The sequence below is a fragment of the Falco rusticolus genome, chromosome 2, assembly GCF_015220075.1.
Source record: "Falco rusticolus isolate bFalRus1 chromosome 2, bFalRus1.pri, whole genome shotgun sequence".
In the NCBI taxonomy this organism is placed as follows: Eukaryota; Metazoa; Chordata; class Aves; order Falconiformes; family Falconidae; genus Falco; species Falco rusticolus.
Window position 1 is genome coordinate 65,954,493 of NC_051188.1, and position 11,282 is coordinate 65,965,774.

An 11,282-nucleotide genomic window follows, 5' to 3' on the forward strand; every position below is an offset into this window, starting at 1 on the left:
CCATGAGCACAGAATCCACAAGTGAAAATGAAATCCTCTGGAAGGTAAAGCATTATTTTGAGTTTGTGTACAACAGAAATTAAACTTTTTTTTTTTTTTCCTTTTAACTAATCTCTGATTTTCACAATTGAAAGTTCTCTGAAACTTGCTCAGACTACAAATCAGTAGCTGTTACCAAACCTATTTGCTTGATTTATAGCTAAAATGAGTGATGACGGATTTCAACAAGTGCAACCACTAATTAAGAGACGTGTCAGTTACAAAGCAATACTTGTTAAATTCCAAAATGCATGACTGAACAAAATGCTATAAAAAATATTAACCATTACCCTGAAGTTAACAACCAGTATTCCATCACTTAGTAACCAGATCTTGTCTATGATGGTATCATACTTGCGTGGAACATTTAGTATCACCCTTTAACATCTATATTTAGTACCTTTCCAGCACTTGATTTGTACAGCAGAGGAAGTACATACTGCAACATAAAACCTGACCCACTCATTCTTCTTCCACCATTTCTTTCATATATAACACCCTTTTCATTAATTTGGATATGCCAAATTTGTTGAGAATTTTTACTTTTAATGAAGCAGCAAGCTGCACTTATTTGAACATTTAACTAGCGAACCGATGTTTAATTTAGGGTGCAATTCCTGTTGTCTTGAAATCAATGACAAATTCATACAGATTTCAACAGGCTTCAATAAGAGTTCTAAATCTGCTGACAACTCAGCAAACTTCAACAAGATTTTCAAGACTGAATTCGCAGTTTAGTACTATTGCTAGTAGAATAAAAAAGGGAAAGAAAAAAAAAAAGAAAACATGAAGATTCTATTTTTCTTGTGCCAGTGTGTAACTACAGTGTTATTCAGTGGACTGCCTCCTATACTTCACATGTCATTTAATAGTACACATCATTTATTTGTTTAAAAGAAGATACAGGAATCCTCTTTTTTATGTTTATTGGGCCATGAAAAGTTAGGGTCTTGAAATTAATGGTGCCAATGTGAACACAGACTATTTAACATTATTTTATTTAGTATACAGTATTTTTATTGTTACACAAAAGATGTACAGGAATGAAAAAATTTTCTGTAGATCTTGCCAAAGCTTACTTTCTAAGATTTTTGTTTAATGCTGTATATATAACTTATTATATTGTAAAGTATGAACATAAAATATCCTAATTAAAGAAAGAGGTCAAACACAGTTGCATTAGCCATTTCTTTGATTAAATCATATATTGCCTTATAAATCTGCAATTAAATGAGTTAGCCAAGGGCTAGCAGGCACATTCCTGTGGTATGGGAGCGTCTAGGTAACACAGACATAACATGAAGGGATCTTTGTGTTCCCATAGGATAGTGCTTCACTGCATTACACCTTGGAAACAACTGAAACAAAAACCATTTTGTCAATACAGTTTGGGTTTGATATTTCTCCTTGTAGGTACTACAGAAATGCCAAACTCCTAGCAACACCTTGGAGAAACCGTTTACATTATTATCTATGTATTGAGAGCTGGTACAGACTGTTAGACTGGTGACTAATCTTACAGTAGCAATGCTCTCTCATTAACGTCATTTCATTTTGCCTTCCTAAATTAGCAGTGCTACACCACATTATCAGAGAGCTTAACTGGAAGCCTTCACTGCCTGACAGGATAATTATGTTCATCCAATCTGAGGCTGCACTGGTGAGAATGCCAGCAGAACTGCTCGCTTCTACAAAAAATAGAGCACCAAGCTGCATTTCCCCCAGACCCTGGTGGCTAAGCTAAGACTTGTGGAGTATTTCATACAGATCAGACTTTTTCTAAATGTAAGAAACACTGTCCTACTTTAAAATCAGTTTGGGATTTTGTTTATTCAGACGCATATATTGGTTTTAGCATGATGAATACATTCTTGTTCCATCAAAGATTAAATGAGAGAAAGGCTACAGAAACTGCAACAAATCTTTGAGCTTGCCAGCTGGCTGGGAGGAACTGATGTTCTCAGTTTCACTTTACTGTCTTTTTACTCCCTGTTAACGTCGTGTGAAGCACACTCCAGCAGGCATTGCTGCATCTAAACACGTCACTGCCTGAAAGGCTTGAGGGTTCTGTTTTAATGTGCTTATGGACAGCCACCCAAAGGAGAAACTTTGCCTTCTCAGGTTTAACTTGACAAAGCACAAACTCGGGTCTGGATAAAATACCCCTGTCCTTCCACTGTGCAAAATAATAAAACAAAAACCAGAAACATAAAAATCAAACCACCTGAGAGCTTCTGTAGGATGTTCTCTTTGTTTTGATTTTTCCTTCTTTCTTTTTTCAATTTTTCATTCACGTGCAGTGCTTCAAGCACACCGGGATGTACTTGTGCAAACAGAGGTGCTTGCAGTGACGCTCATCTTGTGCTAAAGCAGGCATCTAAGGTAAGATGGGTTGCATCCTCAAACTATGGGCTGTAGTGTCTCTAGGCTATAAAGAGAACCTGGAGTGACAAACTTTGGTGTAAGCACTTATTGTACAGGTGTCAAACGTGAGAAGAGTCGAATCTTACCAGGTAACGAATGAATTTCATGTGTGTGACTGTATTTCAGCTCAGTAACATCGCTGAAAGAGCTGCAGTCAGCAAGTGTAGAATAACGATGAACCTGAACCTATTACAAATTATGTTAATTGATGTTCTGTTTTGGGGAATTACTGGATCATATGAATGCTTAAGGTGTACTTAAGGTTAATTTCTCTGGGATTATGTAATAGTGTTCTTAGTATTTACAGCAAAATTGGCTCATGTAAGGTTACAGAATCATAGAATAGAACCATAGAATCATTTAGGTCGGAAAGGACCTCTAAGATTGAGTCCAACCGTTAACCTAACACTGCCAAGGCCACCACTAACCATGTCCCGAAACACCACATCTACACATCTTTTAAATACCTCCAGGGACTCTGCCAATCCTAATGACGATAAGTGATTTCCAACAAGAAATTAAACAAAAGTTTCTGAGTTTTCATGTAAGACCATTAAAGATTTTAACTTGTTACAGTGACTTTACCTCAAATGTAAGCACATTTCTTAACACACAATCTCAAATAAAACTCACTTCAACGATCCAAACTCTAAAGAAAGAGTTCGGATCACTCTTGCTTAGAAGTGGCTCTTTTCCTCTCCAGCAAGCAGTTGATCAACTTCAAACTGTCTTCTTCAGAGCAAAATATCAATCCTGCTTTTGGTGTGGAGAAGCCACTTTTTATTTTTATTTTTAGAAAAGATTTTTATTTTTAGCTCCTGACAGCACTTCTTTAGGAAACACTCATTATCTTGGTCTGAGCTTTTCAACCTAATGCTGACCCAGACCAGACTGAACAGGGGGGAAAAAAATCATAGAATCAGATTTGCTTGGGTTGGAAGGGATTTTAGAAGTCATCTAGTCCACCACCCCTGCAATGAGCAGGCTTATCTTCAACTGAAATTAAGAGGTTCATCTTCAACTAAATCAGGTTGCTCAGGGCCCCGTCCAGCCTGACCTCGAACGTTTCCAGGCATGGGGCATCTACCACCTCTCCGGACAACCTGTGCAAGTGTTTCACTACCCTCACCATAGAAGATTTTTTCCTTATATCTACTCTAAATGTACCCTCTTTTAGTTTACAACCATTAGCCCTTGTCCTATCACAACAGGTCTTACTAAAACCACCTGTCCTCATCTTTCTTATAAGCCCCCTTGAAGAACTGAAAGGCTGCTATAAGGTCTCCCCAGAGCCTTATCTCCTCAAGGCTGAACAACCCCATCTGTCTCAGCCTGTCCTCACAGGAGAGGTGTTCCATCCCTCAGATCATCTTTGTGGCCCTCCTCTGGACCCACTCCAACAGGTCCATGTCTTTCCTGTGCCAAGGACCCCAGAGCTGGATGCAGCACTGCAGGTGGGGTCTCACCGGACCAGAGCAGAGGGGCAGAATCACCTCCCTCGGCCTGCTGGCCGCGCTGCTTTTGATGCAGCCCAGGATACGGTTGGCTTTCTGGGCTGCGAGCACACATTGCTGGCTCGTGTCCAGCTTTTCATCCACCGGTACCCCCAAGTCCTTCTCAGCAGGGCTGCTCTCAATTCCTTCATCCCACAGCCTGTACGGATACTGGGGGCTGCCGCAACCCAGATGCAGGACTTTGCACTTGACCTTGCTGAACCTCGTGAGGTTCATACAGGTCCACTTCTTGACTTGTCCAGGTCCCTCTGGATGGCAACACGTCCCTCAGGCATGTCAACCACACCACTCAGCTTTGTGTCATCTGCAAACTTGCTGAGGGTGTGCTCAATCCCACTATATCATTGATGAAGATATTAAACAGTACTGGTCCCAGTGCAGACCCCAGACCCCTGAGGGACACCACTTGTCACTGATCTCCATCTGGACACTGAGCCATTGACCACTACCCTCTGGATGCAACCACCCAACTAATTCCTCATCCATCAAACAGTCCACCCATCAAATCCACATCTCCAACTTAAAGAGAAGGCTATTGTGGGGGACCATGTCAAAGACCTTTGCCAAAGTTCAGATAGATGACATCCATAGCTCTTCCCTTGTCTGCTGATGTAGTCACTCCATCATAGAAGGCCACTAGGTTGGTCAGGCTGGACTTGCCCTTGGTAAAGCCATGCTAGCTGTCTTGAATCACCTCCCTGTCCTCCATGTGCCTTAGCCTAGCTTCTAGGACGATCTGTTCCAAGATTTTTCCAGGCATAGTGGTGGGGTTTAAAATTTGGTAAACTCCCAGGGTCCTCCTTACTACCCTTTTCAAAAAAAAGGGTGCAATGTTTCCCTTTTTCCAGTCACCAGGGACTTCACCTGACTGCTGTGACTTTTCAAATATCAAGGTGGGTGGCCTGGCAACTACATCAGCTAATTCCCTCAAGACTCTGGGGTGCATCTTGTCAGGTCCCATAGACTTGTGTATGTTCAGGTTCCTCAGGTGGTCATGAACCTGATCTTCTCTTACAGTGGGAAGGACCTTGCTCCCCCAGTCCGTGTCTTGCAGTCCATCCCCTCGAGAGGTGTGGGGGAGAGGCTGCCAGTGAAGACTGAGGCAAATAAGTTGTTGAGTACCTCAGTGTGCTCCTCATCTCTTGTTACCAGTTTGACGGTTGTGTTCATCAAGGGGGTACGCTTTCTTTGACCTTCCTTTTCTGGCTGACTTACCTGTAGAAGCCCTCCTTAGCACTCTTTGCATCCCTTGCCAAGCTCAGCCCCAGCAGCACCTTGGCCTTCCTGACCCCACAATGTTTACTTACAGTAGTGTATGTGCTCAGGTATAGTGATTTTAACTTGACTAACCCATAAAGTATCTTTACACAGCTACAGATCCACTTTGATCCATCCCTGGATGTCTTATTCATCACAGGAATTGCCACACAGCCTAAGTGTGCCCTAGCAATAAAAGAAGATAAGCAAAAAATCACAGTCACCGTATTATATCCCTTTAAGAGGCTGCCTTTTCACAGCAGAAAGGCTACTGTTTTACCTTGTCCTAATTGACACAAACTGTCTCAGACTTTTCCTCTGGGCAGAGGAAAAATTGTGCCTTCCTTCAGAGCAAAGGAGCATGCCAGCAGGAAGAGGGAGGCTCAAGAAGGCAAAGTGGGAAAGAAGAGACTGTAGCACAGCAGGGAATGGAAGACGACTGTTAAGGGCAGGGGCAGGTACAGGACAAGGCCTCAAACAGCTGTGATGTAAAGATGAATGTTTCTGGGAGTTAGACGAAGCAAACAGAATTTTCTGCAAACAGAAAGTTATTAGAGTTCAAATTAAAATTAAGACCCAACCCCTAAGGAAATGAGCGGGTCAGGGAGAAAATTACCAACAAGACCTTTCATTTCCTTTTGATGTGCATTTTTCTTTTTTTCTTTCTTTTTTTTTTTTTTTAAAAAAAAAGCTAATTGTTCTTTATACTCTGATAAAACCCAGCTTTCAAGTTGAAAGGACCCTGTAAGTCCTTGGAAATGGTTACTTAAAATAAAAGACTTAAGAGCCTCATACAAAGCTCTGGTCAACTCAAGGTTTTGCTGCACGGACTTCTACAGCCCATGTCATGAACACTGTAAAAATAGCATTAGGGCTTTTTTCTTTTGTTTTCTATCAGCAGGCCCTCCTAGAGAGAGCACCTAACTGCAAGTCTACAGATAAAACTAGTCCCAACTCCGTTACTAGCCTTTTAGGTGACTTTGTGGAAAGTTCCTCCTAGGCAAGATTAATACTTACTACCTTGCAAGACCTTTCCCACCTAATCCCTTCCTAGCCTGACCAGTATCGTCCCAGTATTTCCTTAGAGAAACTTGCTGGACTTCACAGACTGTCTCTGATCTCAGGCTGCAGTCAGGAATTGCCCTCTACATAGCCTTTGATACCTGACGACATTAATAAAACAACACAACAGGGGTAAGGCGGGCTGAAAAGGATGGGTCTCAGCTTTGCAGCATAAAGCAACAACAGCTGACTGCCTCCATATTCTATAATTGGGGATCAATAATCTATTATCCATGAACAAAAAGATTATGTGCATAAATGCCCAGCAGTATGGGTCGGAGGATGAGCTGAAAAGGCATGCCAGTTCAACCTCTCCCCGTTGAAGTCAAAGGCTCAATCAGTTTAGAAGTCCTGCTTTGTTATGAGGAGGGCATATTTAAGAGAAAAAAACCTTGCTGCTGCAGATGAAAAACACGACCCAGAGGTAAAACAATGACTATTGTATGCACAAGTCTTCTGCAAGCAACCTCAATACTCCTCTGTGATAATGAAAAGCAAAGAGAGCTCATGATCTTACTATGTATTGGATAGGCTTCCTAGTGCATATTCCAGTAAATACATTAACACAAACAGGGTAAGAATGCACTGGCTTAGTCTATAGCTAGTTCTAGACACATAATATTGCATATATATTCTATTTCCCCACATCCAAATAAGCTCTTTTGATTATTTATTGTGCTATGATTTGTAATGCATAGCACCTGTTACCTCAGGCATTATCACTATCAACCACTCTTCAAGGACAGAAAAATGTTGATTCCTTTTTGCCAGTGTTCTGGGACTAGACCATCTGAATGCTTACAGAACAATAAGAAGCCTTTGCATGCTCTGCTGCAGAAGACATCAGTGATTAGCTGTTATACAGGTCACACACAGGCATCTCACTTGTCTACCACCACCTTTTTTTTTAAAAAAAAAAGGTAATTCATTTTTTTTAATAGGTGAGGTTGCTTTAGAAACAAGTTTGTAATAGGATTCAAGTTAGTATTGCAAGACAATTCAGGAATACACGATAACTTTCCAATTTAATCCACCATGTAGAAGTAAATGAAAAATCAGCAGCAAGTAACACCGAAGACCGATCAGCAGAAAGACAACTGGAAGAGGAAGGAAGCAGAGTTAGGTGTCTATTTCTGGAATTTGGCTTTGGCGTGCCAGGCTGCTGTGAAAAAAAATAAATAAAAATTGTAGTCACACTTCAACATGGAGTAGGAAAAACCAGGAGGACATCAAACTGCCACATTGTGGGAAGGACCCTGGAAGAGAGAAATTCTGTTTATTTGCATTTCTTATATAAATAGCTCTTGAATCCACATTCTAGAATACTGTTCCTTCCGAAGGACAAAAGCAGTCTGGCAGCGCTATTTATCTCCTACCTTCTTCAAGGGCATACTACTTTTCCAAAAAGCTGATGTGTGAGTAGAATATTATACTCCTGTTTGAAACTCTACCACATTATTTTTTTTTCTGTAAACTAGAAAGATTATTTTTATTTCTTTTCTCCATAACTAACTGTACTGGTGATGCCATTTTATGGAGCTGAAGATGACCTTAAAGCAAACTTATTAACATGAATGTTATCCTATGCTGAGCTTTCATAGCCACTGTTGTTAGCAGCATCCTGGCCACTGAGTTTGCAGCCCTAGTTTGAGTATGTCTACCACAGCAGTTACTTACCATTAAGCTGCAGTGGTCAGAGAGGTCCTATATGCAGGGACACATGCCTTGGGAAATGTCTAAATATCCTTGAGTAATGGGTATAGAGAGAATTGAGTTTGGAAAAAAAAATAATAGGGCTTCTCAGATCTCTTTTTCTCAGGTAATTCTCTAGGTGTGACTTTAGAGATCAAAATGTCTTGTGAGTTACTTCTCGTTAAAATTCAACTCAGGACCATTCACTCAAAAAAAGTAGCTACAAACAAGTAAACAGTGGTTTTGTTCAAAGTTACCTCTTCTAGTAGTGATCAGGTAGTCATAAATATATGATACACTTGCTTTCAAAATTACATGAAAAACAAAACAAACAGGAATGCTCCTAACCATGCTCAGAAGATGGCATTAAAGGCTTCTGTCAGCCCAAAATGCATCTATTTTTGGCAATGGATAGTGATGGTTTTGACACATCACACTACAAGAGTCAGTATAACACATAAAGATGCCTTTGCTCATCACAGCGTTTCTCAGGGGGATGTCAAGGGTAGGATCACAACGTTGCACAGCACTACTACTTTTGCAATAATTTGTGTGAGTTTTAAAAACATGGGAGCACTATATCATTGAGAGGAGCAAAAGGGGTCGCTGCTTTGCCACCACAGTTCCTCTAACCATTTGGAAAGTGGAAGATTGCTGAATTGTTTTATAGATCAAATTTTCAGACTTTCTGCACTACATTTAAATACGTTACCCTGAAGATAAACGCTTTCTATCAGACCATGATAGAAAATCCCTGAAGCCATATAAGTTTTAGGTGAAAAACTCAGTATATAATTAAAGGATCCAGTGTCACAGGTCTGAATTATGAGCTCTACTTACAGCTCCTTTTAAAATCTGGTCTGGTAAGTTAAATCATATTTTAGACATTGATGCTGATGGTGAATAAAAGTTCCTCAAAAATATGTTGCCTTCAGCATACTTTCACCTTCCAAGTTAATTTATCTGCTACAAGAAATTTTCCCCCATAATATATTAAATTCAGTTATATAACATTAGAAAAGATGCAAGCCAGTCATGTTCAGGAAAACTGGAGGATAACTGTGAAATCCCACTTTAAGAGACAGACATTTTATCAGCTGGTGAAAATCCCAAATATGAAGGAACAGAGCACAACTGTGCAGGCTGGCTAATGTTAGCCCTCTTTATTTAGATCTGCCAAGTTTCTGCAAATATAACTGTCCCCCATCCAGGGAACAACCTTTCTTACAGATCTGCCAAATCTAGACTTTGTAGATCAGGTCTGAAATACTGTCTTGCTCATTTATTGACAAGAAGCCTTTGATAAACAGCAAGAGTGATTACAATTCCACAACAGATAGGTTTGTTAAAAAAAAAAACAAACAAAAACAAAACACCAAACTATTTCTCTTCAAATTTAGTAGCCTTTTCTGGGATGAAAACTATACTAACATGAGCAGATACAACATCTTGTTGACTTTCCTAATGAGGACTCTCACAGCTGTGCCAAAAAAACAGCAACAAAAAAATACAGCTTAATTCTTTATCTTCCTTTAAAGTGGTAGGTTGCAACTACCAGAAACTTTCTTCGTTTCATGCCAGTGATGGTAGTTGCTCACTTCTGAAGACCTACCTTCAAGCAAGACATGGCAGACTGTAGGAAGTCTGAAGACACATGTTCTGACTGACCAGCTGGCTGCTCCCAAAAAGCGTGAGTCTCTGCCCTTCTTTTAAGCACAAGTATTCATAAGACCTCTCTTTTCTCCTCAAATTCTCTCAAAAAAATGGTTGAAAATTGATACTCCTGCCTGCTGCCAAATCTGGCCAGAGGTGGCTGGCATACTCAAAATAGTGTATCCCTTTTCAGGAATGCTGATTAACAGTGATCACATAAACCATGTTTCCTCAGGGATTTGGGAACCGTGGGAAATAGCTGGAGTTACAGTTAACTTATTCAAATGCCTCTTGTAGACAGTCTTCCGAATGAAGGATAAAGTAGTAGAAATTCATACTCATATTATAGTACCCAAATGCTACAAAACCAAAAAACCTCCAGGAAATTCTAGATTCCATTTGAGAAGGCAAGACTATATAAAGAGATGCCCAAAGCGTGGCCAGCCTGACAGAAATCCATCCTTCCAAAACCAAAACCAAACCAAACCCACAAGACAGCAGGGAATGCAACCAACTTGCTCCGTTCCCCTTCTCCACGGAGACTGCCAAGACTACTCAGGGAATGGTAACAGGATGGGGGTGTTTGAGCAAGGCCACAACATGGACCGGTGTGGACAGCTGGGGTAGGCTGGCCCACAGGATTGATGTTCAAGACAAGTACAACAGGCAGGTGTGTACAACACTTGATATACCAAATATTTAGAAGTAGAAATATAGAAATAACTGGTTTTGGTACAGTATTTATCCTAGTACCTACTTCTGCTTGTTAATGACAAAGGCAAGCCAGGTTATCTATGCTTTTAATGTAGAAACCATTATTAATTAGCTTAGTTACTCTAGATAATCAATTACAACTTTAAACAGAATAGATCTAAAATCTCTATTTCAGTTTCTAATTTCCAGTCATTTTAGTTCCATTTTTGGTAGACAGGCATTTTACTTCCGTTGAAGTCTTGGATCCTGAAATCATGTTGTTGTAAGACAGTCTTTCCACTTGTATTTATAGTCTGCAGGTCTCATAAAACCATGCACACTTAAAGATGCAATCCAACGCAAACTGAAAACCTGATGGCAAATAAAACCAATTCCAAATCCATCACTGTTCTACCTTTCTAGATATTAGGAGGCTTCATAAATATTTCTGCATTAACAGGATTGATTAGTAATAAATCTGGGAAAAACCATGGCATGGTTTATATTCTTTAAAGATATTCACTGAAAGTTTTATGACAATGTCCTAAGGAACTACTGTAAGTTGTCTGTCAACAACTGGCTTAAAAAAAAAATAAATCACTTCTACCATTGCAAGTCTAGCCTCTGTATGACTCTACTAAAGTGTATTTGTGACTTCCATTTTCTGTGCAAGAATTATTAACCTGAGTTGAAAATCGACATACACATTTTGGAACTTTATTATAGCTTTTTTAATTTATAGAAGTAACTATTCCTCACGAGACATTTCATATTTATTTGTAGAATTAATTTATTTCTGTTTGTGCTTACTGTAACATGAATGTGAAATCAAGAACTTGTATTTTTCTTCACAGAAAGAATATTTAGTTAAATTCACTTAAAAATCAAAATTTTTAGTCTCATCCTTAGTTCATCAATTTAACTGCATTAATATTTAACAGATTCAAA